The sequence below is a fragment of the Marmota monax genome, unplaced genomic scaffold, assembly GCF_021218885.2.
Source record: "Marmota monax isolate L192 unplaced genomic scaffold, Marmota_monax_Labrador192_F-V1.1 WCK01_AAM20220418_F8-fsc00007, whole genome shotgun sequence".
NCBI lineage: Eukaryota > Metazoa > Chordata > Mammalia > Rodentia > Sciuridae > Marmota > Marmota monax.
The window spans coordinates 23,441,135-23,454,570 of record NW_026692781.1 but is presented as its reverse complement, the minus strand read 5'-3'; the positions used below and the strand labels follow the sequence as shown (position 1 = coordinate 23,454,570).

The window sequence follows — 13,436 nt, the reverse complement described above, 5'->3', positions numbered from 1 at the left end:
CTGTATATTTTAAAGATGAATGCTGCATGACATTCTCTATTCCACATCATTCAATTGCATTTTTTGTTTTATTTGGGTTTTTATTTGTTTTTTCTTTCTCATTCTCCAAGCCCTCGTTTAAGACAGCATGTAATTTTCAGGTAACAAGTTTCAAGAAAATTGTTTTGTGGATAATAATGGAGACTTTATGATTCACAAGCTCTAGGGGACTTCAGTATAATTTTATTTTCACAAACTAAGAGTCAGTTATGGCAAGTAACTTTCCATTCTTGAAAACCATATAGCACATTTCTATTCCCCAGCCAGTTGCCTGTCCTGACTACCAGAGCTCTGAATTGATTGTGCTCATGACCTTAGTCTTTTTCAGGGAGCCCACCACTCCTTTATGAACAGGTCTACTGTGGTCAACCAATTGAGGAGGGTTTACCTCAATTAAAATGCCAGAGGCTTTCAAAGTACAGCTGTTAGATACTAGAAAAGTTAGTTATAGCCAGGCACGGTGGCTCACACCTGTAATCCCAGCAACTCAGTAGGCTGAGTGAGGAGGATCACAAGTTCAAAGGCAGCCTCAGCAATTTAGCAGGACCATAAGCAACTTAGGAACACCCTGTTTCAAAATGAAAAATAAGAAGGCTGGGAATGTGGCTCAATAGTTTAGAGCCTCTCAGTTCAATCCCTGCTACCAAAAAGAAAAAAAAAAAAGATATTGGTACCAAGCAAGACATTTTAAGCAGATAAAACACCATTTAGCAAAACTACCTGCCAGCCAAACAAACAGAATGCAAGAGAAAACCTAGCAACAATCCATACAATTAACCTGTACAAAATGACACAATATCTTTTATAACAGTCAAATCATAGAAAGCAGGCTGGGGGTGTGGCTCAGTGGTAGAGCAGTTGCCTGGTATGTGTGAGGCACTGGGTTTGGATCCTCATCACCACATAAAAATAAATAAATAAAAATAAAGGTATTCAGTAAAGTAGCAGGATATAAAATCAATACCCGTAAATCAAAGGCATTTCTGTAGATCAAATCCTCTGAGAAGGAAATGAGGAAAACTACCCCATTTACAATAACCTCAAAAAAAGAAAAACGATACTTGGGAATCAACAAAAGAGGTCTTGGATAGGCAGAATTAATATTATCAAAATGACCATACTACCAAAAGCACTATACTGATTTAATGCAATTCTGATCAAAATTCCAATGGTATTCCCCATAGAAATAGAAAAAGCAATCATGAAATTCATCTGGAAAAATAAGAGACCCAGAATAGCTAAAGCAATCCTTAGCAGGAAGAATAAAGCAGGTGGCATCACTATACCAGACCTTAAACTATACTACAGAGCAATAGTAACAGAAATAACATGGTATTGGCACCAAAACAGGTAGACCAATGGTACAGAACAGAGGACACAGAGACTAACCCACACAATTACAATTATCTTATATTAGACAAAGGTGCCAAAAACATGCATTGGAGAAAAGAGCTTCTTCAACAAATGGTGCTGGGAAAACTGGAAATCCATATGCAACAAAATGAAATTAAACCTCTATCTCTCACCATGCACAAAACTCAACTCAAAGAGGATCAAGGACCTAGGAATTAAATCAGAGACTCTGCATCTAATAGAAGAAAAAGTAGGCTCTAATCTTTATAATGTGGGTTAGGCCCCAGCTTCCTTAATAAGACTCCTATAGTGCAAGAATTAAAATCAAGAATCAATAAATGGGATGGACTCAAACTAAAAAGTTTCTTCTCAGCAAAAGAAACAATCTGTGAGGTGAACAGAGAGCCTACATCCTGGGAGCAAATTTTTACCTCTCACACATCAGACAGAGCACTAACCTCTAGGGTATATAAAGAACTCAAAAAGCTAAGCACCAAAAAAAAATAACCCAATCAACAAATGGGCCAAGGACCTGAACAGACACTTCTCAGAAGATGATATACAATCAATCAACAAATATATGAAAAAATGTTCATCATCTCTAGTAATTAGAGAAATGCAAATCAAAACTACTCTATCATCTCACTCTAATCAGAATTCTATTATTAAGAAAAACAACAATAAGTGTTGTCGAAGATGTGGGGGAAAAGGTACACTCATACATTGCTGATGGGACTGCAAATTGGTGCAGCCAATATGGAAAGCAGTATGGAGGTTCCTTGGAAATCTGGGAATGGAGCCACCATTTGACCCAGCTATCCTACTCCTTGGTCTATACCCCAAAGACTTAAAAACAGCATACTACAGGGACACGGCCACATCAATGTTTATAGCAGCACAATTCACAATAGCTAAATTGTAGAACCAACCTAGATGCCCTTCAGTGGAGGAATGGATTAAAAAAGTGGCATATATACACAATGGAATTTTATTCCGCAATAAAAGAGAATAAAATCATGGTAAATGGATGGCATTGGAGAAGATAATGCTAAGTGAAGTTAGCCAATCCCCAAAAACAAATACCGAACGTTTTCTCTGATATAAGGAGGCTGACTCATAGAGGGGTAGGGAGGGGGAGCATGGGAGGAATAGGTGAATTTTAGATGGGGCAGAGAGGTGGGAGGGAAAGGGAGGGGGTAGGAGATTAGCAAGGATGGTGGAATGTGATGGACATCATTATCCAAAGTACGTGTATGAAGACACGAATTGATGTCAACATACTTTATATACAAGCAGAGATATGAAAAGTTGTGCTGTATATGTGTAATAAGAATTGTAATGCATTCTGCTGTCATTTATTTTTTTAAAAAATCAATAAAAAAGGTATTGTGTTCATTTACAACTAAAAAAAACATAGGGAGCTAGGGCCAGATAGAACATTTTATACTATTTAGGTGCACTACTGAGTAAACTCTTTCTGGGGTTTTATTTTTCTCTCTTGCTTTATTTTTGTGATGAAGAAATGAAATAAAGACTCAGTGAAGGCAAACAACTTGGCCAGACTCATCCAGGGAAAGAATCAAAGTTAAAACTGGGAATACAGATTTTTCTTCTTTATGTATAAAGGGCCCAAAGCACAAAGACTATTTTATTCATAGACTTTCCCATTTTTTCCCCAGTACTTCTTTTTCTCACCTTTCTCTCTTAGCTCAAATTCCCAACTCCCTGGATAAACTATTTTGGAAATTAGAAAACTTTCTTTTAATGCAAATAATGCCTTTTTTAAAAACTTGTAAACACCCACAACATTTTTATGCTTAGTGACTTCATGCCAACTATGTATATTCATGGTGTATTGGGATCTATAAATGTCATTTGTATATTCATATACATTTGCATCGCAGATTTCCAAATCTAGTTGTTTTCCCTCCCCTTCCTGAGAGACAGGCACACCCCTGACATTTTGGTAGCCAAGCTTTAAATACAATTCAATTATGGGAATTTGAATTGGATACAAGTTATGGCAAAGGACAAAATATATTTCTTGATAGTTTCCTTCCAGTAATATTCATCATCTTTTACTAGAAAAGATTAACAGAGAAGTACTCAGTGTATCTCTGGAAATGAAGGAGATTTTGACCTAAATAAAAATAAGCACTATTTAAGACTTGACAAACTGCTAGCGAATTTTTTTCTCCTGTTCTACAGAGGGTCCCTGGCACAGGGCATAGTTACAGCTGCTGATAGGAATGTCTATGCAAACCTTATTCTGTACTTCCTATAATCACCACCTAAAATATGTAAGTTAAGCACCCAACCTAATTTATTTTAATGCTCATCTTCATACTTTAAAATAAGCATTATTTCTTGGCAAGTGTGCTTGGCAAGTTTTCTATTTAAAGTGCATATATAATATGATGCCAATTTTTAAAAACGTGTGTGTGCATATAGGCAAAAAGACTATTTGAATACTTACCAAAATGATAACAATTATTTTCTTGCAGTGGTAGGGCTTTTCTTTATAGTTATCTGCTGTATTTAATTTTTTTTAGTTATACATGGATATAGTATCTTCATTCCACTTATTTATTTTTATATTGTGCTGAGGATCAAACCCAATGCCTCACATGTGTGAGAGGCAAGCACTCTGCCTCTGACTTCCAGCCCCAGCCCTATCTGCTGTATTTTTTACAAAGCTTATTTATTTCTTTAATATTCAGAAAAAGTATTAAGCACAAAATGTTTATAACAATTTATCAAATGGCACTCTTTGTCCCTCTGATTCACTGGAATTTGCACAGTTCTATTTATTTAATAAATATTTATTGAATGCCTACCATGTGCAAGGCCCTGTGCTAATAGCTGTTAGATAAATAGTACTGATGTTTCATTAGGACCAAAGAGTGCATATTATTAGGGCTGGGGTCATAGGTCAGTGGTAGAGCACTTGCCTAGCATGTATGAGGCACTGGGTTTGATTCTCAGCACTGCATATAAATAAAATAAAATAAACGTCCATTGATAAGTTAAAAAAAAGTGCCTATTATACCCTTATAGCTATTTTCCAGGAGCTCTGGATACAGGGGAGAAGAAGACAATCTCTCTGACTCCAGGAGCTTACATACTATAAATATGTAAAATAAGTAATAAGTAATAGTCATCATGATGTTTGTTATGAAGGTGATACAGTAATGCCCGATTTGTGGGACCCCAGTAGACCTCCAGGAGCAGAATCTGATGCAATCACACAAGAGTCTTTATTGCAAACTCGAGCCTGGACTCACAACCATTCCAACACAGGAGCGGTCCCAGGGAATGAGTCCTGGTCCTTTGTTCAGTGAGATTTTATAGGTATTTGGAGATGCTCTATGCATCACAACATCACACAGCAAATCATTTCAGACCTCGGGAAAATCAAACTACAACTCTTAACATTGATTAGCACATTCACTGGCTGGAACAAGTTGGGTAGGGGTGATTGGTTAGTACAAGAGGGGGATTCCTTTGAACTGATTGGTTTAAGTCACGAGCGGTGTATGTACTAAACTACATGGTTTCCCAACATGTTATCAATCACCATAAATTACTGGGGGGTTATCTGGCATCCCAGGTATTTTCCCTGTCTCATTGGTAGTTGCTAGGGGGTTGCTATGGGTCCTCACCTAGCCTAACTGAGTCAGGGACACCTAGAGTCTAAGATCTCTCCTGTTATTTGCAGACAAACAACTCAGCAGGGTGGGTATGTGCTTAGGAGTGCTCTGTGGGTTTTTCCAAGGACAAGAGTCACACCCCCTTCCTTGGACAGGCTTTGAGGTAGAAGCTTTTTTCAAAAATGGAGTCATATCAGTTTTTCAATACTTTGGGGTCATGTCCCAGATGGTGACTGGGAGGGTATAGCTGCCTTAGCTGGGGTAGTCATGGAAGGCCTCACTGCAGAGATCACATGTGGATGGAGGCCTGAATACTAGGAGGCAATTTGTGAAGTTAGGCTGTTAAGCAGAAGGAACAGCAAGACAGAAAGACCAAGGTGTATATTCAAGCAATAAATTGGACAAATAAAAGACTATAGCAGAGGGCAGAGAAGAAAGAAAAGTAAGCAGAAGCTAACAGGGCAGCCTGCAGGCCATGAAAGAGAGTTTAGATTTGATTCTCATTGCCCTGGGAAGTCGTCAGTAAGTTATTAGTAAGAGAAGTGACATTGCCTAGTTTACATTTGATAAAGATCCCTTTGTGGGAGACAAGGGTGTAGACAGGGATACCAGTTAAATGCTGTTGAGGATGCAGAGGATGATAGAGGAGAGGAATACTAAAAACTCATATTGGGGAAAAGCCTCATGATTGGGGACCGAAAAAAAGTGGAGGAAAGCTAAGTGGTAAAACACTTGCCTAGCATGCATGCAGCCCTGGATTCAATCCCCAGCACCACAAAACGAAAACAAATGAACAAAAACACAATGGCGGAGGTTTTGTTCTTCCCTTAAGTAGCTACCTTTCTCTTTCAACTTCTGTCGAATGGAGTAGGATTGAGATTATTAACTATATCTCAGTATCAATTCTCCTTTATTATTTAGAGTTCCCTAAATTATAGCTAGACACAGGGCCATTTGATTATAAACTACATTTCCCAGCTGTCCTTGCAACGAGGAGTGATCTCATGTATAAGTTCAAACCAATGGGAAATAAACAGGAGTAATGTGTACTGCTTCTAGGTTATCTCCTTAAGGACACAGACAAAAGAAAAGACTTCACGCATCCCTTAGGCTGGAAATCAGACAGAGTGCTAACCCAGCTTTGACCGGAATGTCACTGTCCATCATGGTGGAACAGCCAGATACAGGGACCAGTTTCCCTGAATGACCTCATAGAACACAATCTGCTAGATGACCACCAATGCTCACCTTCTATCTGTATCACATGGGAAAAATTAACTTCCCCTTTTTTAGAGTCATGGCACATCTATGGTGCATTCTAAACATGGCGCATTGTTTAGAACCACTTATCCTATATCCAGTGTAGGGTAATGTGGGGAAGCCAATGGAAACATTTAAACAAAGAAGCTAAGGCATGGCAGGTGGCTGATTTGTGGTTTTAAAAAGATAAATAAAAAATTCTTCTTTTCAGTGCCCTTTTGCCCAAGATGGGAAGAAGACACAGCCAACCAAGAGAAAAACCATCTTCATACTAACCTAGTCAGAAGCTCTGAGGCATATCCAAGACTTGGAAGAGTTTTGACCCCCAGCTAAGATTCAGAATGCATAATAAAGGAACACTCTAGTCTTGAACTCTGTATAACATTAAGTTTGTGATATGCTGATTAAAAAGAAACAGAAAGATAACAAATTGTTTTCTTTACTCCTCTATTTTTAAGAAACTTTACATATAATTACTCTTAATGAAGCAGTATGCCCTTTCTATACAAATATGCAAAATATACCAAGCTTTAAGTCAATCAAACACATTTGTACACCAGGCTTTGTGGCTCCATCTGTATTGGGTGTCTGCAGCCAAGTAGGCTGATCTGATGGCAGTGTATCTAAATTTGGAAACCTTACTAAAAGGAAAAAAAAAAAAAGGTGTCTCAGAGTTTTGAAAGGCACCAAACTTGCATGATAAAATGAATTAAGTCATACTAACTATTATAGTAGGTAAGAAAATAGGATTCGAATATGGGGAACTTTACTTCCCTCATAGGGCTTTTGGGAGAATTAAAAAAATTATTAAGCCCATTGTTGGTATATATCTGTCATCCCAGCACCTCAGAGGCTGAAGCAAGAGGAATCACAAATTCAAGACCAGCCTCAACAATTTAGTAAGACCCTCAGCAACTTAGCAAAACCCTGTCTCAAAATAAACATTAAAAAAAAAAGAGCTGGGGGTGTGGCTCAGTGGTTAAGCACCCCTGGGTTCAATCCCTGGTGCAAAAAAAAAAAAAAAAAAGATTAAAAAAATTCTTGTTGTTAGTTTCTCCTTTGCTCATACTTGGATGATTATCTGGCTTTCAGATTTCAAAATACTCTGAAATCTGCCCTGAATCCCTGAAAGTATGACCAAATGACCATTCCCAGTAAACAGACAACTTGACCTTTCCCCATTTCTCAACGTAGGGATGGGGGTGAGAGGAGGGAAGGGAGACTGGCAATTGTGTAGCACTATGTGCACTGGTTTTCTCTTTTTGGTCCTCATAGCTCAGTGAGGTAGCACCACCACTCCTATTTTAACAGTAAAGAAACTGGGTCTCAACAGAGGTTAAGTTCTTTTCTCTATCACATTACTAACACGTGTCTGATAATGGAAGAGCTGAAACTCAAGGTCAAGGCTTTGTAACTCCAAATCTCATCTTTCCCGTACACCTCTGGGGAGGTCTAAGCCTCATACAGCATAGAATATAGGGCTATATGCAGTATTCTTGTACATAGTAGTGGACTCCCAAGCCACTTTTTTCTTTTCTTTTTTTTTCCAGTACTGGTGATTGAACTCAGGTGTTCCCTACCACTGGGCTACATTCCCAATCCTTTCTTATATTTGAGATAGGTCTCACTAAGTTGTTGAGGCTGACCTCAGCCTTGCAATCCTCCTGACTTAGTCCCCTGAGTCACTGGAATTACAAAACCATGTTTCACTCTCAATTTTCTTGTTTAATTCCAAGTAAAAACAATCATTTTCTTCTCTGCATTCCCACTTAACATTTTGTGCATACATCCACATGTCAAATAGTTTTTGGTGAATAGAACTATTTATGGTTGCCCCCAATTAAACTGCTAGTTTTCCGTAGGCAAACATTTTAGCATCTATGTATTTTTTGTGTCCAGTAAAATCCTTGCACTCAACAATACTCATCTGAAGATTCCCTTACTGCAGTCATAGGTCATAATGCAGTTGCTGAGCATTTAGCCACGACACTTTCCAGGTATATCATTGAGCTCTCTTCATTCTCCAGGTCCTAAGCCTCACGGGGTTTCCATGAGCAGTAGCTACCACACAGGTGAAGATAAGTGAAGAACTGTGTGTCAGAACTGTTGCATATCAACTAATGTAAACAAGGACCTTTGAAGGTTGTGGTTTATGGTAACCACAGAAACCTTTGTTAGTAAATGAGAAAATGGCTTTCACCTGCCTGGGTTTGAGCGCATGAAAAAGTTCTGAAGGGTCACACACAGATACACACATACACACTCACGCTGCAAGCTAACATTATCCCTTTAGTACCAGGAACCTCCTGACCTGTAATCTCACAGCATGGAGGCTGAGTCATAATAGTAAACCTGGGAGGAAATTTCACAACAAATTCTTTAAATATATTCATAGCTATCAGCAGTAATATTGGATTCAATTAGGCAACCCTGATTTGAGCAGTATACAATCTTTACTGTAATTAGTTTCTTTGTTGTACACATTGTGTCACCACCAAGGAACATCATTAAAAGGCACACTCTTCCCATACGTAATCACACCCTAGACCTTGTAAGTAAGATGGTAACAAGCAAAGAAAATACAATATTTCTTCCACTATTTGGAACAAATAGTGCCCAAATCCTACTCATTTCCATTTTTTGTCAAAATGTTTTTAGTATAAGCTTGCTGAGTCCATAAAAGCATGTAACAGAATTATCACTGTTGGTTTGGGCAATACTAGTTGAAAGGTAAAATAAAAACAAGTATCCTTCTGTAGGGATTTATATTTAAATTGTTTTACAATCCAGACTATTTTTCATTGTAGGATGGTGTCAAGAAACATGAAGAGCAATAGTTTATGGATTCTTGGAGAAGAAATAAGAAAATAGGAAGAAATACAGACAAAGGACAATTTATAACTTATAGCAATAGTAGGTAAACCAACCAGACTGGCCTGAGGTTACCATTGAAAGAAAAATAAAAGCATCATGCTTTTATCAAATGGTTTGGGCAAAGTCCTGAATTTTCAAAATTGGTCTCTCTACCCTCTTCATCCTAATTATTACCCAGGAGGCAACTGAGAAGGAGTTGCATTCAGTGATAGAATTATCTAACTAAGGTGTGTGGGATCAGGAGGAGATTGAGGGAGGTAGAATTGGAAATCCCATTGAGGAGGCTATTCCAGTGTCCCACAGCACCAGATGCCCATGGATGACAGGGAGCACAGAGGGTTCATCAAATACCTTGACTATGAACCCACTGTTGAGTGGCTTTTGTGGTAAAAGGCATACTATTTCCAGACTGTTAAAGGTCCAGATAGCCAAAAACATGGCATGGATTAGTGTCAAGGGCTAATCAAACTGTAACGGAAACACTAAAACCTAAAAAAGTGTCAACAGTAGTTAGCCCCTGGATATCCCTGAGAAGGAATCAAAAGTCAATTTTAGATGATCTGCCATAGTGGGTGGGGTCAATGCCTCACATAATGGGTTCTCCTTCAGTGCACAAACAGGTCTTTTGGCCTTGGTTCTGTAGTGGCACCACCACCCGCAAAATCTTAATTAAGCTGCTTCAGAAATCTTCACCATAATTGATCTTAGGACTATCAGCAAAAGGCTCTGTGCAAGAGTTCAATGTAATTAAGCTTCCTAATTCCTGTTGCTCTATCCTACTTGGCCATGGGATGAAGGAAATCAGCACTCCAGGTGCTGAACACTCCTTTACTAGTTTTTCATAACATTTATGGGCTATCTAGTGTTGTAGATTCTCTAATCTAAAACAATATATGTATAATAGTTTGCAAAAGTTTTCAAGCTGGAAGTGTGTTTGCAAATGCAGAGTGTGATAAGGAAGACAGATTCTTTTAACAAGGTCTCTGGACTTGAGCCAGCGAGCTTCCCAGGGATATTTACATTTCAAAGATAGGAGATGATGTTACTAATTGGGTTCCAAGGAAACTGCTGGCAGAGGGGAAAAGAAGCTCTCCCTTCTCAAGCGCTGTCCTTGAAGTGTTAACTTGCCCAAAACAGTGAAAGAAAAAGCTGTTTTTGTGTGAACTTCTGCAGATTATGAACTTCTGAGCTCCTCCCCTTACACACTGGGTATAAAGTTTTGAAACATCCTGAACTTGGGCTTTCGGGGGAATTGATTGATATAGCGAAAGCTTTTCCCTCTGTACCTAGTTGCAGCCAAATAAATCTGCTTCCTAGTACTCCTTTGGTGTCTGACCTTGTCTGTTCCTACAACAGGGGTTAAAGAGATAGAAGTTTTTCCTTGAATGCCAAAGAAGTTGAGTGTTGTGAATGCAACCAAGTAGTTCAAGCAACTGAAGCAGGGCAGCAGTATCCTCTGCATCAGGAACATACAGACCTTCACTTTATGCCCAGTGTGTGATGGGTCTTGTACCATCCACCCAGGCAGCAATGGTGGCAATCTGTGTGGTACTGGCTTGACCAGCAGCTTGAGTCCAGTTGATCTTATTAGATCATGGACTCTTGCCATGGGCTTAATCTGAAGAGTTCCATCAGTCGCCACAATTTATTTTCATAGTTTATCTCCCTAATTATTTTTGTTTTTAATCTGCCAGTCTTTAAATGCCAAACCCTACATTCACATTGGCATCAGCCCAGCAATCAGTAAAAAACATAACAAATGTTTTTCAAGGATAGTATTGACCAGAGATATGAGAACAGCCTTGAGTTCTGCCCCCTGAGCAGAGCAACCTCATCCATTTCTGGTTTTGTATCTTTGTCACTGAGGTTGAGCAGTCACTGTGCCCAGTGAATGTTGTCATATTTCAGCTTAACCAAACAATGAGCCCAAAGGGGAACTGCTTGAACCAATGGCCCTGGGAAGCCCTTGGTTTGAAGCCTTTGCTTCATTTGGCATAGTAGGGATAGAGTTTTCTAGCAAAGGTATAGGTACAATTCTTAAATGTGGAATCTGGATGCTCCAGGCTGAGCTAGCTGTGTTCTTGAGTGTACCATTCCATTTAACAAGTGAAACTTGGTTGGCCCTTCCTGACTTAACGCCAAGTTGACTCACCCCAAAATAGGGATGTCATACAGAGAGTCACAAGAATACTTGGTCAGGCATTCAACTTTGACAAGATCTCAAGTTACTTTTTCAAAAGGGGTGTTCCTGGTAGCTACATAAAGGCAGTAGTAAGTCCAAAGCCCCATGGGGGAATCTCTGAATAGAGGCTATCTCCTGCTGGCAGAGGCTCCAAACAACAAAATCATCAGTCACAAAGACTTGTAGCTCAGAGGGGTCATTAGAGTCATGGTACCCTAGTGTAGACAGTGTGGTATAACTTGGAGGACAGCTTACAACACAGCCTTGGTTTGGATACCCCTCAAAGAATTTTGAATTTCAAGTTAGTTCATCAAAAAAATCAAATAGTATCCCCAGTGAGGCATATACTGTTTCTAATACTCAGAGTCCAATATGGGCTTTCTTTTTGGTGATAGGGGTTAAAGAGATAGCAGTTTTTCCTTGAATGCCAAAGAAGTTGAGTGTTGTGAATGCAACCAAGTAGTTCAAGCAACTTCACTTGACCAGCAGACTCCTGAATTTTGTTAGGGTTTATCAGCCATCTGTGATAATGCAGGTATTAGGTAATAATACTGTGGTTAGGGTGATTAAGTTGAAGCCTTCAATTTTCCAGTGGCCAAGAAAGCCATCATCTATGTAATGAAAGCTTTTGACAGCAGAGGGTGGAGGTACACCCTAAATCCTTATGCACACATTGGCAACTAATTCATTTGTTGCTCCCATAGCACCAACTATTCCAGACACCGATTGCAACTGAACCCATTTTGCAGACTGATGGCAAACTAATGATTGGCACTTAAAGATCAAGACTCCTGCAGGAAGGCTGTTTAGTACTCCTCCAAGGCATCATTGAACTCCTCAGGCATTCACTAATATTTATGTGTCCCATTCGCATTCTTTACATGCAGCTCTTCTCAATTAGGAGAATCCTTTCAGTCACAAGGCAAATACAAGCATTGATTCCTGTTTAGGCTGAGATGTGGATACAGCAACAGCAAAACACTGAATGGACTGAAAGGTCTCCAGGTGGAGAAAGCTAGCTTCCTTTCTTCACTTGAACCCTACCCAAACACCATTCACTGAATCTGCATGTCTTTTCTTTATGCAGGTCCTGATAGGTTCTTGTATCCGACAGTCAGAAAAGTTTTCTCTAAATTATTCCCCAACATACTGAGATGGAGACGTATGGTCTTCAACCCTAGTAGGGAACAAGAAGACCCTCACCCCATCTCTAATCATTTGTCCTTAACATAGATGAGGTCAGTGGAACAGGGAGAGACAGAGAGATCATTTTTTTTTAATTTTCATTCAACAACATTATAAACCTAATTAATGACCTGGATCCTAACCAAAGTCTCATCTATAGTTTCCCACAGGAATTTTCCTTTTCCAAAAAAAATCTCCCCGAGAAGGGAGTTTCCCCAAAACTCCCTTTTAGCAGTCAGGACTTGCTGTGAAAAACTTCTGAGGCCTTTTCCTGTCACCTTCAAATGGATTTAAGGTTAGCATTGTAGATTGCAGGAGGGGTTGAACTGTAAGAAAGCCCATTGTTGCCATTCTTCTACCCCTGATTTACTAAGCAAACCAGTCAAAGTTCTAATAATTTCCTGAATTTTGCCCATATTGGTAGCAAATTCCCTCCTTTCCTGTTTAGTCTAGATATGTATCCCTGTAACTTGTCTGGAAGAGAATGGAGCCATCTGCCACCAGGAAGAATCTCAATAATGGCAGTTACACGGAGTAGATTTGAGGTTGAACTCTCAGTGAGGAAGCTCCCCTGCCCAGAGGAGGGTTAGCAACAAGCAGGACACTGTTGAGTCAACTATATCTAAGTTTACTTCCTCATACTCAACCTGCAATCACCTTTCCAATTTCTTCCAGTTAGCAGATATATGGTTTGATCTTAAACTCATGTGTTCAAGTCTTGGTCCCCAGCTGAAGGTGCTATTGCGAGGTGATGGAAACATTAAAAGGTGGGGCCTGGTTGGAGGCGCAGGTCAATGAGGGCATGCCCTTGAAAAGGGAAGCCAAGCTTTCCCCTTTCTCCACCTCTTTCTACTTCTCAACCACCAGGGGATAAGCAGTTTTCCTCTGACCAA

General features: G+C 39.4%; 1 long non-coding RNA gene across 7 annotated transcripts in view; it reads left to right on the top strand.

Moving 5' to 3' along the window:
- Positions 1–10,495, top strand: part of LOC131424279 (uncharacterized) — a 48,286-nt gene extending 37,791 nt beyond the window's left edge. For 5 of the 7 annotated variants that reach the window (XR_009227038.1, XR_009227040.1, XR_009227039.1 and 2 more), the window contains one exon: positions 6,514–6,732. This is a non-coding gene — a long non-coding RNA (uncharacterized LOC131424279). Of the gene's footprint in view, positions 1–6,513; positions 6,733–9,109 lie in introns of those variants that run through there. The other 2 variants (XR_009227044.1, XR_009227043.1) reach the window with 1 other exon arrangement.
- Positions 10,496–13,436: the final 2,941 nt, after the last annotated feature.